Genomic DNA, 13,288 nt, shown 5'->3' with positions numbered 1-13,288 from the left:
GGACTCCTGACCCCAACGTGATTTGAACACACAACCTTTTGATCTGGAGTCAGATGTGCTACGGTTGCGCCACGAGGTCAACTGGCACTGTGAGCTCTCACATTGAGTCAGGACCCTTGATTTTATATCCTAGAAAGACATTTCCATGGACAGCTTTTTTTCCATGGACAGCTTTTTGTTCCAATAAAAACATTTCCAAGAAACAACCAACCTCTTACAGATACCTTTTTAGCCTTCTTTCATTTCTCCCTCTAAACTGAGGCTATCGGCAACTGCCTATCTGATAGTCCTGTCTTGTTCTTGAGAAACATTTCAGAAAGAAGTCTAAAACAGGGGTAGGAAACTTAGGAAAGCTTATGTTCGTAAAAAATTGACATGAAGGCCAGTGATACCCTTCTTGAAGAAGGACTGAGAACTGGTTAAAATTAGCAGGTTAATAGTAATGTTTCTGTGCTTAAGCAAGGAGGAAAAGGACTCCTGAACCCAACGTGATTTGAACACGCAACCTTCTGATCTGGAGTCAGACGCGCTACCGTTGCGCCACAAGGTCATCTGGCACTGTGAGCTCTCACATTGATTCAGGACCCCTGATTTCAAATCCTAGAAAGACATTTCCATGGACAGCTTTTTTCCATGGACAGCTTTTTGTTCAAATAAAAACATTTCCAAGAAACAACTAACCTCTAAAAGTTACCTTTTTAGCCTTCTTTCATTTCTCCCCCTAAACCGAGGCTATCGGCAAGTGCCTATCTGATAGTCCTGTCTTGCTCTTGACCTTCTTAGCCGTCTTTCATTTCTCCCCCTAAACCGAGGCTATCGGTAACTGCCTATCTGATAGTCCTGGCTTGCTCTTGAGAAACATTTCAGAAAGAAGACTAAGACAGAAGTAGGAAACTTAGGAAAGCTTATGTTCGTAAAAAGTTGACATGAAGGCCAGTGATACCCTTCTTGAAGAAGGACTGAGAACTGGTTAAAATTAGCAGGTTATGAGCAATGTTTACATGCTTAAGCAAGGAGGGAGAGGACTCCTGACCCCGACGTGATTTGAACACGCAACATTCTGATATGGAGTCAGATGCGCAACCATTGCTCCATGAGATCAACTGGCTCTGTGAGCTCTCACATTGATTCAGGACCCTTGATTTCATATCCTAGAAAGACATTTCCATGGACAGCTTTTTTCCATGGACAGCTTATTGCTCCAACAAAAACATTTCCAAGAAACAACCAACCTCTAAAAGTTACCTTTTTAGCCTTCTTTCATTCCTCCCCCCAAACTGAGGCTATCGGCAACTGCCTATCTGATAGACCTGTCTTGCTCTTGAGAAACATTTCAGAAAGAAGATTAAGACAGAAGTAGGAAACTTAATAAAGCTTATGTTCGTAAAAGATTGACATGAAGGCCAGTGATAGCCTACTTGAAGAAGGACTGAGAACTGGTTAAGATTAGCAGGTTAAGAGCAATGTTTCCCTGCTTAAGCAAGGAGGTAGAGGACTGTGATTCCCTTCTTGAAGAAGGACTGAGAACTGGTTAAAATTAGCAGGTTAAGAGCAATGTTTCTGTGCTTAAGCAAGGAGGAAAAGTACTCCTAACCCCAACGTGATTTGAACACGCAACCTTCTGATCTGGAGTCAGACGCGCTACCGTTGCACCACGAGGTCAACTGGCACTGTGAGCTCTCACATTGATTCAGGACCCTTGATTTCATATCCTAGAAAGACATTTCCATGGACAGCTTTTTTCCATGGACAGCTATATGTTCCAATAAAAGCATTTCCAAGAAACAACCAACCTCTAAAAGTGTCCTTTTTAGCTTTCTTTCATTTCTCCCGATAAACTGAGGCTATCGGCAAGTGCCTATCTGATAGTCCTTTCTTGCTCTTGAGAAACATTTCAGAAAGAAGACTAAGACAGAGGTAGGAAACTTAGGAAAGCTTATGTTCGTAAAAAATTGACATGAAGACCAGTGATACCCTTCCTGAAGAGGGACTGAGAACTGGTTAAAATTAGCAGGTTAAGAGCAAAATTTCTGTGCTTAAGCAAGGAGGAAAAGGAATCCTGACCCCGACGTGATTTGAACACGCAACCTTCTGATCTGGAGTCAGACGCGTTACCGTTGCGCCACGAGGTCAACCGGCACTTAGAGCTTTCACATTGATTCAGGACCCCGGATTTCATATCCTAGAAAGACATTTCCATGGACAGCTTTTTTCCATGGACAGCTATTTGTTCCAATAAAAACATTTCCAAAAAACAACCAACCTCTAAAAAATACCTTTTTAGCCTTCTTTCATTCCTCCCCCAAAACTGAGGCTATCGGCAACTGCCTATCTGAGAGTCCTGTCTTGCTCTTGAGAAACATTTCAGAAAGAAGACTAAGACAGAAGTAGGAAACTTAGGAAAGCTTATGTTCGTAAAAAATTGACATGAAGGCCAGTGATACCCTTCTTGAAGAAGAACTGAGAACTGGTTAAAATTAGCAGGTTAATAGCAATGTTTCTGTGCTTAAGCAAGGAGGAAAAGGACTCCTGACCTTGACGTGCTTTGAACACGCAATCTTCTGATCTGGAGTCAGACCCGCTACTGCTGCGCCACGAGGTCAACTGGCACTGTGAGCTCTCACATTGGTTCAGGGCCCTTGATTTCATATCCTAGAAAGACATTTCCATGGACAGCTTTTTTCCATGGACAGCTATTTGTTCCAATAAAAACATTTCCAAGAAACCACCAACCTCTAAAAGTGACCTTTTTAGCCTTCTTTCATTCCTCCCCCTAAACTGAGGCTATCGGCAACTGCCTATCTGATAGTCCTGTCTTGCTCTTGAGAAACATTTCAGAAAGAAGACTAAGACAGAAGTAGGAAACTTAGGAAAGCTTATGTTCGTAAAAAATTGACATGAAGACCAGTGATACCCTTCCTGAAGAAGGACTGAGAACTGGTTAAAATTAGCAGGCTAGGAGCAATGTTTCTGTGCTTTAGCAAGGAGGAAAAGGACTCCTGACCCCGACGTGATTTGAACACGCAACTTTCTGATCTGGAGTCAGACACGCTACCATTGCGCCACAAGGTCATATGGCACTGTGAGTTCTCACATTGATTCAGGACCCTTGATTTCAAATCCTAGAAAGACATTTCCATGGACAGCTTTTTTCCATGGACAGCTTTTTTCCACGGACAGCTTTTTGTTCCAATAAAAACATTTGCAAGAAACAACCAACCTCTAAAAGTTACCTTTTTAGCCTTCTTTCATTTCTCCCCCTAAACCGAGGCTATCGGCAAGTGCCTATCTGATAGTCCTGTCTTGCTCTTGACCTTCTTAGCCTTCTTTCATTTCTCCCCCTAAACTGAGGCTATCGGTAATTGCCTATCTGATAGACCTGTCTTGCTCTTGAGAAAAATTTCAGAAAGAAGACTAAGACAGAGGTTGAAAACTTAGGAAAGCTTAATTTCGTAAAATATTGACACGAAGGCCAGTGAAACCCTTATTGAAGAAGGACTGAGAACTGGTTAAAATTAGCAGGTTAAGAGCAAAATTTCTGTGCTTAAGCAAGGAGGAAAAGGAATCCTGACCCCGACGTGATTTGAACACGCAACCTTCTGATCTGGAGTCAGACACGCTACCGTTGCGCCACGAGGTCAACTAGCACTGTTAGCTCTTACATTGATTCAGGACCCGTGATTTCATATCCTAGAAAGACATTTCCATGGACAGCTTTTTTCCATGGACAGCTATTTGTTCCAATAAAAACATTTCCAAGAAACAACCAACCTCTAAAAGTTACCTTTTTTGCCTTCTTTCATTCCTCCCCCTAAACTGAGGCTATCGGCAACTGCCTATCTGATAATCCTGTCTTGTTCTTGAGCTTCTTAGCCTTCTTTCATTTCTCCCCCTAAACTGAGACTATCGGCAACTGCCTATCTGATAGTCCTGTCTTGCTCTTGACCTTCTAAGCCTTCTTTCATTCCTCCCCCTAAACTGAGGCTATCGGCAACTGCCTATCTGATAGTCCTGTCTTGCTCTTGAGAAACATTTCAGAAAGAAGACTAAGTCAGAAGTAGGAAACTAAATTAAACTTTTGTTCGTAAAAGATTGACATGAAGGCCAGTGATACCCTACTTGAAGAAGGACTGAGAACTGGTTAAGATTAGCAGCTTTAGAGCAATGTTTCTGTGCTTAAGCAAGGAGGAAATGGACTCCTGACCCCGATGTGATTTGAACATGCAACCTTCTGATCTGTAGTTTGACGTGCTACCGTAGCACCACAAGGTCAACTTGCAGTGGGCGCTTTCACTTTGATTCAGGACTCTTGATTTCATATCCTACAAAGACATTTTCATGGACAGCTTTTTTCCATGGACAGCTATTTCTTCCAATTAAAACATTTCCAAGAAACAACCAAACTCTAAAAGTTACCTTTTTAGACTTCTTTCATTCCTCCCCAGACTGAGGCTATCGGCAACTGCCTATCTGATAGTCCTGTCTTGCTCTTGACCTTCTTAGCCTTCTTTCATTCCTCCCCCTAAACTGAGGCTATCGGCAACTGCCTATCTGATAGTCCTGTCTTGCTCTTGAGAAACATTTCAGAAAGAAGACTAAGACAGAAGTAGGAAACTTAGGAAAGCTTATGTTCGTAAAAAAATTTAACATGAATGCCAGTTATACCCTTCTTGAAGAAGGACTGAGAACTGGTTAAAATTAGCAGGTTAAGAGCAATGTTTCTGTGCTTAAGCAAGAAGGAAAGTGCCTCCTTACCCCGACGTTGTTTGAACACGCAACCTTCTGATCTGGAGTCAGACGCGCTACCGTTGCGCCACAAGGTCAACTGACACTATGAGCTCTCACATTGATTCAGGACCTTTGATTTCATATCCTAGAAAGACATTTCCATGGACAGCTTTTTTCAATGGACAGCTTTTTGTTCCAATAAAAACATTTCCAAGAAACAACCAACCTCTAAAAGTGACCTTTTTAGGTTGGTTGTTTCTTGGAAATGTTTTTAATGGAACAAAAAGCTGCCCATGGAAAAAAGCTGTCCATGGAAATGTCTTTCTAGGATATGAACCCAAGAGTCCTGAATCAATGTGAAAGCACACACTGCCAGTTGACCTTGTGGTGCAACGGTAGCGCGTCAAACTCCAGATCAGAAGGTTGCGTGTTCAAATCACGTCGGGGTCAGGAGTCCTTTTCCTCCTTGCTTAAGAACAGAAATTTCGCTCTTAACCTGCTAATTTTAACCAGTTCTTAGTCCTTCTACAAGAAGGGTATAACTGGCCTTCATGTAAAACTTTTACGAACATAAGCTTTCCTAAGTTTCCTACTTCTAGCTTAGTCTTCTTTCTGATATGTTTCTCAAGAGCAAGACATGACTATCAGAGAGGCAGTTGCCGATAGCCTCAGTTTAGGGGGAGAAATGAAAGAAGGCTGAAAAGGTAACTTTTAGAGGTTGGTTGTTTCTTGAAAATGTTTTTGTTGGAACAAAAAGCTGTCCATGGAAAAAAGCTGTCCATGGAAATTTCTTTCTAGGATATGAAATCAAGGGTCCTGAATCAATGTGAGAGCATACAGTGCCAGTTGACCTCGTGGCCCAACGGTAGCGCATCTGACTCCAGATCAGAAGTTTGCGTGTTCAAATCATGTCAGGGTCACGAGTCCTTTTACTCCTTGCTTAAGCACAGAAACATTGCTCTTAACCTGCTAATTTTAACCAGTTCTCAGTCCTTCTTCAAGAAGGGAATCACAGTCCTCTCCCTCATTGCTTAAGCACGGAAACATTGCTCATAACCTGCTAATTTTAACCAGTTCTCAGTCCTTCTTCAGGAAGGGTATCACTGGTCTTCATGTCAATTTTTTATGAACATAAGCTTTCCTAAGTTTCCTACCTTTGTCTTAGTCTTCTTTCTGAAATGTTTCCCAAGAGCAAGAAAGGACTATCAGATAGGCAGTTGCCGATAGCCTCAGTTTAGGGGGAGAAAGGAAAGAAGGCTAAAAAGGTCACTTTTAGAGGTTGGTTGTTTCTTGGAAATGTTTTTATTGGAACAAAAAGCTGTCCATGGAAAAAAGCTGTCCATGGAAATGTCTTTCTAGGATATGAAATCAAGGGTCCTGAATCAATGTGAGAGCATACAGTGCCTGTTGACCTCGTGGCGCAACAGTAGCGTGTCTGACTCCAGATCAGAAGGTTGCGTGTTCAAATCATGTCGGGGTCAGGAATCCTTTTCCTCCCTGCTTAAGCACAGAAATTTTGCTCTTAACCTGCTAATTTTAACCAGTTCTCAGTCCTTCTTCAATAAGGGTTTCACTGGCCTTCGTGTCAATATTTTACGAACTTAAGCTTTCCTAAGTTTCCAACCTCTGTCTTAGTCTTCTTTCTGAAAATTTTCTCAAGAGCAAGACAGGACTATCAGATAGGCAGTTGCCGATAGCCTCAGTTCGGGGGGGGGGGGAAATGAAAGAAGGCTAAAAAGGTAACTTTTAGAGGTTGGTTGTTTCTTGGTAATGTTTTTAATGGAACAAAAAGCTGCCCATGGAAAACAGCTGTCCATGGAAATGTCTTTCTAGAATATGAAATCAAGAGTCCTGAATCAATGTGAAAGCTCACACTGCCAGTTGACCTTGTGGTGCAACGGTTGCGCGTCTAGCTCCAGATCAGAAGGTTGCGTGTTCAAATCATGTCGGGGTCAGAAGTCGTCTTCCTCCTTGCTTAAGCTTTCCTAAGTTTCCTACCCCTGTCTTAGTCTTCTTTCTGAAATGTTTCTCAAGAGCAAGACAGGACTATCAGATAGGCAGTTGCCGATAGCCTCAGTTTAGAGGGAGACATGAAAGAAGGCTAAAAAGGTAACTTTTAGAGGTTGGTTGTTTCTTGGAAATATTTTTATTGGAACAAAAAGCTGTCCATTGAAAAAAGCTGTCCATGGAAATGTCTTTCTAGGATATGAAATCAAAGGTCCTGAATCAATGTGAGAGCTCATAGTGCCAGTTGACCTCGTGGCACAACGGTAGCGCGTCTGACTCCAGATCAGAAGGTTGCGTGTTCAAATAACGTCGGGGTCAGGAGGCCCTTTCCTTCTTGCTTAAGCACAGAAACATTGCTCTTAACCTGCTAATTTTAACCAGTTCTCAGTCCTTCTTCAAGAAGGGTATAACTGCCCTTCATGTTAAATTTTTTTTACGAACATAAGCTTTCCTAAGTTTCCTACTTCTGTCTTAGTCTTCTTTCTGAAATGTTTCTCAAGAGCAAGAAAGGACTATCAGATAGGCAGTTGCCGATAGCCTCAGTTTAGGGGGAGAAATGAAAGAAGGCTAAAAAGGTAACTTTTAGAGGTTGGTTGTTTCTTGGAAATGTTTTTAATGGAACAAAAAGCTGCCCATGGAAAAAAGCTGTCCATGGAAATGTCTTTCTAGGATATGAAATCAAGAGTCCTGAATCAATGTGAAAGCACACACTGCCAGTTGACCTTGTGGTGCAACGGTAGCGCGTCAAACTCCAGATCAGAAGGTTGCGTGTTCAAATCACGTCGGGGTCAGGAGGCCTTTTCCTCCTTGCTTAAGCACAGAAACATTGCTCTTAACCTGCTAATTTTAACCAGTTCTCAGTCCTTCTTTAGGAAGGGTATCACTGGTCTTCATGTCAATTTTTTACGAACATAAGCTTTATTAAGTTTCCTACCTTCGTCTTAGTCTTCTTTCTGAAATGTTTCTCAAGAGCAAGAAAGGACTATCAGATAGGCAGTTGCCGATAGCCTCTGTTTAGGGGGAGAAATGAAAGAAGGCTCTAAAAGTTACCTTTTTAGCCTTCTTTCATTTCTCCCCCTAAACTGAGGCTATCGGCAACTGCCTATCTGATAGTCCTGTCTTGCTCTTGAGAAACATTTCAGAAAGAAGACTAAGACAGAAGTAGGAAACTTAGGAAAGCTTATGTTCGTAAAAAATTGACATGAAGGCCAGTGATACCCTTCTTGAAGAAAGACTGAGAACTGGTTAAAATTGGCAGGTTAAGAGCAATGTTTCTGTGCTTAAGCAAGGAGCAAACGGACTCCTGACACCGACGTGATTTGAACATGCAACCTTCTGATCTGGAGTCAGATGCGCTACCATTGCGCCATGAGATCAACTGGCACTGTGAGCTCTCACATTGATTCAGGACCCTTGATTTAATATCCTAGAAAGACATTTCCATGGACAGCTTTTTTCCATTGACAGCTTATTGCTCCAATATAAACATTTCCAAGAAACAAAAAACCTCTAAAAGTTACCTTTTTAGCCTTCTTTCATTCCTCCCCCTAAACTGAGGCTATCGGCAACTGCCTATCTGAAAGTCCTGTCTTGCTCTTGTGAAACATTTCAGAAAGAAGACTAAGTCAGAAGTAGGAAACTAAATAAAACTTTTGTTCGTAAAAGAATGACATGAAGGCCAGTGATACCCAACTTGAAGAAGGACTGAGAACTGGTTAAGATTAGCAGGTTAAGAGCAATGTTTCCCTGCTTAAGCAAGGAGGTAGAGAACTGTGATTCCCTTCTTGAAGAAGGACTGAGAACTGGTTAAAATTAGCAGGTTAAGAGCAATGTTTCTGTGCTTAAGCAAGGAGGAAAAGGACTCCTGACACCGACGTGATTTGAACATGCAACCTTCTGATCTGGAGTCAGATGCGCTACCATTGTGCCATGAGATCAACTGGCACTGTGAGCTCTAACATTGATTCAGGACCTTTGATTTCATATCCTACAAAGAAATTTCCATGGACAGCTTTTTTCCATGGACAGCTATTTCTTCCAATAAAAACATTTCCAAGAAACAACCAACCTCTAAAAGTTACCTTTTTAGCCTTCTTTCATTCCTCCCCCTAAACTGAGGCTATCGGCAACTGCCTATCTGATAGTCCTGTCTTGCTCTTGACCTTCTTAGCCTTCTTTCATTCCTCCCCCTAATCTGAGGCTATCGGCAACTGCCTATCTGATAGTCCTGTCTTGCTCTGGAGAAAAATTTCAGAAAGAAGACTAAGACAGAAGTAGGAAACTTAGGAAAGTTTATGTTCGTAAAAACATTTAACATGAAGGCCAGTTATACCCTTCTTGAAGAAGGACAGAGAACTGGTTAAAATTAGCAGGTTAAGAGCAATGTTTCTGTGCTTAAGCAAGAAGGAAAGGGCCTCCTGACCCCGACGTGATTTGAACACGCAACCTTCTGATCTGGAGTCAGACGCGCTACCGTTGCGCCACGAGGTCAACCGGCACTATGAGCTCTCACATTGATTCAGGACCTTTGTTTTCATATCCTAGAAAGACATTTCCATGGACAGCTTTTTTCAATGGACAGCTTTTTGTTCCAATAAAAACATTTCCAAGAAACAACAAACCTCTAAAAGTTACCTTTTTAGCCTTCTTTCATTTCTCCCCCTAAACTGAGGCTATCGGCAACTGCCTTTCTGATAGTCCTGTCTTGCTCTTGAGAAACATTTCAGAAAGAAGACTAAAACAGAAGTAGGAAACTTAATAAAGCTTATGTTCGCAAAAGATTGACATGAAGGCCAGTGATACCCTACTTGAAGAAGGACTGAGAACTGGTTAAGATTAGCAGGTTAAGAGCAATGTTTCTGTGCTTAAGCAGGAAGGAAAGTGAGGCTATCGGCAACTGCCTATCTGATAGTCCTGATTTGCTCTTGACCTCCTTAACCTATCAGATAGGCAGTTGCCGATAGCCTCAGTTTAGGGGGAGACATTTTAGGGGGAGTCCTTTTCCTCCTTGCTTAAGCACAGAAACATTGCTCTTAACCTGCTAATTTTAACCAGTTCTCAGTCCTTCTTCAAGAAGAGTATCACTGGCCTTCATGTCAATGTTTTACCAACATAAGCTTTCCTAAGTTTCCTACCTCTGTCTTAGTCTTCTTTCTGAAATGTTTCTCAAGAGCAAGACAGGACTATAAGATAGGCAGTTGCTGTGTAATTAATCAGCTCTGCCAGTTTAATCCCCCCAAAGACATACGATGCATGCAGGTTATTAGTACCCAGATGCATAACTTTACATTTATCCACATTGAACCTCATTTGCCAAGTGGATGCCCAGACACTTAGTCTATCCAAGTCATCTTGTAACTTATGCACATCCTCTATAGACTGTACTGTGCTACAAAGCTTGGTGTCATCTGCAAAGATAGAAACAGAGCTGTTAATGCCATCCTCTATTTCATTGAAAAATAAATTAAACAACAGTGGTCCCAGTACAGAACCTTGGGGTACACCACTAATAACCGGGTACCAATCAGAGTACGAATCATTGACCACCACTCTCTGGGTACGATCCATGAGCCAGTGTTCAATCCAGTTACAAACTAAAATTTCCAAACCCAAAGATCTTAACTTACCTGTCAGACGTCTGTGAGGGACAGTATCAAATGCTTTAGCAAAATCCAGAAACACTATATCCACAGCCATTCCTCTGTCAAGGCTTCTACTCACCTCTTCATAAAAGCAAATTAGATTGGTTTGACAACTTCTATCCTTAGTAAACCCATGCTGGCTATCACTGATAATACAATTATCCCCTATGTATTCCTGTATGTAATCCATTATAAGTCCTTCAAACAATTTACCCACAATGCACGTTAAACTTACCGGTCCATAATTGCCTGGCAAAGACCTAGAGCCCCTTTTGAAGATTGGCACCATATTCGCCTTGCGCCAGTCCCTTGGCACAATACCAGACACCAGAGAATCTCTAAATATCATGAACAGGGGTACAGATATTACTGAACTTACCTCTCTAAGAACTCTTGGGTGCAATCCATCTGGCCCTGGAGATTTGCTTACATTTATATTACTCAACTTACCTTGTACCATCTCTACATTAAGCCAGTTCAATACATTACATGATGTGTTACCAGCACTGACCTGGCCAATGTCAGCTTCTTTTTCCATAGTGTATACAGAACTAAAGAACCCATTCAGTAGCTCCGCTTTCTCTTTATCGCCTGTGACAACCTCCCCATTATCATTATTATGGGGTCCTACATGCTCTGTCCTTGTTTTTTTTGCATTTATATATCTAAAAAATTATTTAGGATTAGTTTTGCTTTCTTTGGCCACCTGTCTCTCATTTTGAATTTTTGCTGTTTTTATTACATTTTTACAGATTTTATTAAGCTCCTTGTACTGTTTAAATGTTATAGCTGACCCATCAGATTTGTATTTTTTGAAGGCTATTTTTTTGTTGTTTATTGCTCTTTTAACATCATTTGTCAGCCATGTAGGATTTAGTTTTAATCGTTTATATTTGTTCCCCTTTGGTATATATTTAGCTGGACAGTTATTTAGAGTTGATTTAAAGATGTCCCATTTCCCTTCTGTATCAGTATTTGAGAACACCTCCCCCCAGTCTATGTCCTGTAGTGCAGCTCTCAGCCCAGGGAAGTTTGCCTTTTTAAAGTTATATGTTTTTGCCTTCCCCGCCTGTCTTTGTTTTCTACATTTTAAGTCAAAAGTAACTATATTGTGGTCGCTATTACCAAGGTTTTCCCGCACAGTTACATTACCAACCAGCTCTGCGTTGTTGGAAATGATCAGATCCAACAAGGCATCTGTTACGCCGAGCGCTCCGGGTCCCCGCTCCTCCCCGGAGCGCTCGCTTCACTCTCCCCGCGGCAGCGCTCCGGTCACGTCCTCTGACCCGGGGCGCTGCGATTCCGCTGCCAGCCGGGATGCGATTCGCGATGCGGGTAGCGCCCGCTCGCGATGCGCACCCCGGCTCCCCTACCTGACTCGCTCTCCGTCTGTTCTGTCCCGGCGCGCGCGGCCCCGCTCCCTAGGGCGCGCGCGCGCCGGGTCTCTGCGATTTAAAGGGCCACTGCGCCGCTGATTGGCGCAGTGGTTCCAATCAGTGTGTTCACCTGTGCACTTCCCTATATCACCTCACTTCCCCTGCACTCCCTTGCCGGATCTTGTTGCCTTAGTGCCAGTGAAAGCGTTCCTTGTGTGTTCCTTGCCTGTGTTTCCAGACCTTCTGCCGTTGCCCCTGACTACGATCCTTGCTGCCTGCCCCGACCTTCTGCTACGTCCGACCTTGCTTTTGCCTACTCCCTTGTACCGCGCCTATCTTCAGCAGCCAGAGAGGTGAGCCGTTGCTAGTGGATACGACCTGGTCACTACCGCCGCAGCAAGACCATCCCGCTTTGCGGCGGGCTCTGGTGAAAACCAGTAGTGGCTTAGAACCGGTCCACTAGCACGGTCCACGCCAATCCCTCTCTGGCACAGAGGATCCACTACCTGCCAGCCGGCATCGTGACAGTAGATCCGGCCATGGATCCCGCTGAAGTTCCTCTGCCAGTTGTCGCTGACCTCACCACGGTGGTCGCCCAGCAGTCACAACAGATAGCGCAACAAGGCCAACAGCTGTCTCAACTGACCGTTATGCTACAACAGTTACTACCACAGCTTCAGCAGTCATCTCCTCCGCCAGCTCCTGCACCTCCTCCGCAGCGAGTGGCCGCTCCTGGGATACGCTTATCCTTGCCGGATAAATTTGATGGGGACTCTAAGTTTTGCCGTGGCTTTCTTTCCCAATGTTCCCTGCATCTGGAGATGATGTCGGACCTGTTTCCCACTGAAAGGTCTAAGGTGGCTTTCGTAGTCAGCCTTCTGTCCGGAAAAGCCCTGTCATGGGCCACACCGCTCTGGGACCGCAATGACCCCGTCACTGCCTCTGTACACTCCTTCTTCTCGGAAATCCGAAGTGTCTTTGAGGAACCTGCCCGAGCCTCTTCTGCTGAGACTGCCCTGCTGAACCTGGTCCAGGGTAATTCTTCCGTTGGCGAGTATGCCGTACAATTCCGTACTCTTGCTTCAGAATTGTCCTGGAATAATGAGGCCCTCTGCGCGACCTTCAAAAAAGGCCTATCCAGCAACATTAAAGATGTTCTGGCCGCACGAGAAATTCCTGCTAATCTACATGAACTTATTCACCTAGCCACTCGCATTGACATACGTTTTTCCGAAAGGCGTCAGGAACTCCGCCAAGATATGGACTCTGTTCGCACGAGGCGTTTCTTCTCCTCGGCTCCTCTCTCCTCTGGTCCCCTGCAATCTGTTCCTGTGCCTCCCGCCGTGGAGGCTATGCAGGTCGACCGGTCTCGCCTGACACCTCAAGAGAGGACACGACGCCGTATGGAGAACCTCTGCCTGTACTGTGCTAGTACCGAACACTTCCTGAGAGATTGTCCTATCCGTCCTCCCCGCCTGGAAAGACGTACGCTGACTCCGCACAAAGATGAGACAGTCCTTGATGTCTACTCTGCTT

The 13,288-nt window shown here is 43.6% G+C and overlaps 8 non-coding genes across 8 annotated transcripts; 2 read left to right on the top strand and 6 right to left on the bottom strand.

Annotated features, from left to right (window-relative positions):
- Window positions 1-478: 478 nt before the first annotated feature.
- On the bottom strand, window positions 479-550 carry TRNAW-CCA (transfer RNA tryptophan (anticodon CCA)). Its single transcript has one exon. It is a non-coding gene; the product is annotated as a tRNA-Trp (tRNA).
- A 1,040-nt stretch (window positions 551-1,590) lies between these two features.
- On the bottom strand, window positions 1,591-1,662 carry TRNAW-CCA (transfer RNA tryptophan (anticodon CCA)). Its single transcript has one exon. It is a non-coding gene; the product is annotated as a tRNA-Trp (tRNA).
- A 398-nt stretch (window positions 1,663-2,060) lies between these two features.
- TRNAW-CCA (transfer RNA tryptophan (anticodon CCA)) lies at window positions 2,061-2,132 on the bottom strand. The gene has a single exon. It is a non-coding gene; the product is annotated as a tRNA-Trp (tRNA).
- Window positions 2,133-3,000: 868 nt separating this feature from the next.
- TRNAW-CCA (transfer RNA tryptophan (anticodon CCA)) lies at window positions 3,001-3,072 on the bottom strand. The gene has a single exon. It is a non-coding gene; the product is annotated as a tRNA-Trp (tRNA).
- A 496-nt stretch (window positions 3,073-3,568) lies between these two features.
- TRNAW-CCA (transfer RNA tryptophan (anticodon CCA)) lies at window positions 3,569-3,640 on the bottom strand. Its single transcript has one exon. It is a non-coding gene; the product is annotated as a tRNA-Trp (tRNA).
- Window positions 3,641-6,137: 2,497 nt separating this feature from the next.
- On the top strand, window positions 6,138-6,209 carry TRNAW-CCA (transfer RNA tryptophan (anticodon CCA)). The gene has a single exon. It is a non-coding gene; the product is annotated as a tRNA-Trp (tRNA).
- A 772-nt stretch (window positions 6,210-6,981) lies between these two features.
- TRNAW-CCA (transfer RNA tryptophan (anticodon CCA)) lies at window positions 6,982-7,053 on the top strand. The gene has a single exon. It is a non-coding gene; the product is annotated as a tRNA-Trp (tRNA).
- Window positions 7,054-9,153: 2,100 nt separating this feature from the next.
- Window positions 9,154-9,225, bottom strand: TRNAW-CCA (transfer RNA tryptophan (anticodon CCA)). Its single transcript has one exon. It is a non-coding gene; the product is annotated as a tRNA-Trp (tRNA).
- Window positions 9,226-13,288: the final 4,063 nt, after the last annotated feature.

Source organism: Hyla sarda, chromosome 4 (assembly GCF_029499605.1).
Source record: "Hyla sarda isolate aHylSar1 chromosome 4, aHylSar1.hap1, whole genome shotgun sequence".
In the NCBI taxonomy this organism is placed as follows: Eukaryota; Metazoa; Chordata; class Amphibia; order Anura; family Hylidae; genus Hyla; species Hyla sarda.
The sequence above is the reverse complement of the archived record's forward strand: the minus strand, read 5'-3'. Positions and strand labels throughout refer to the sequence as shown.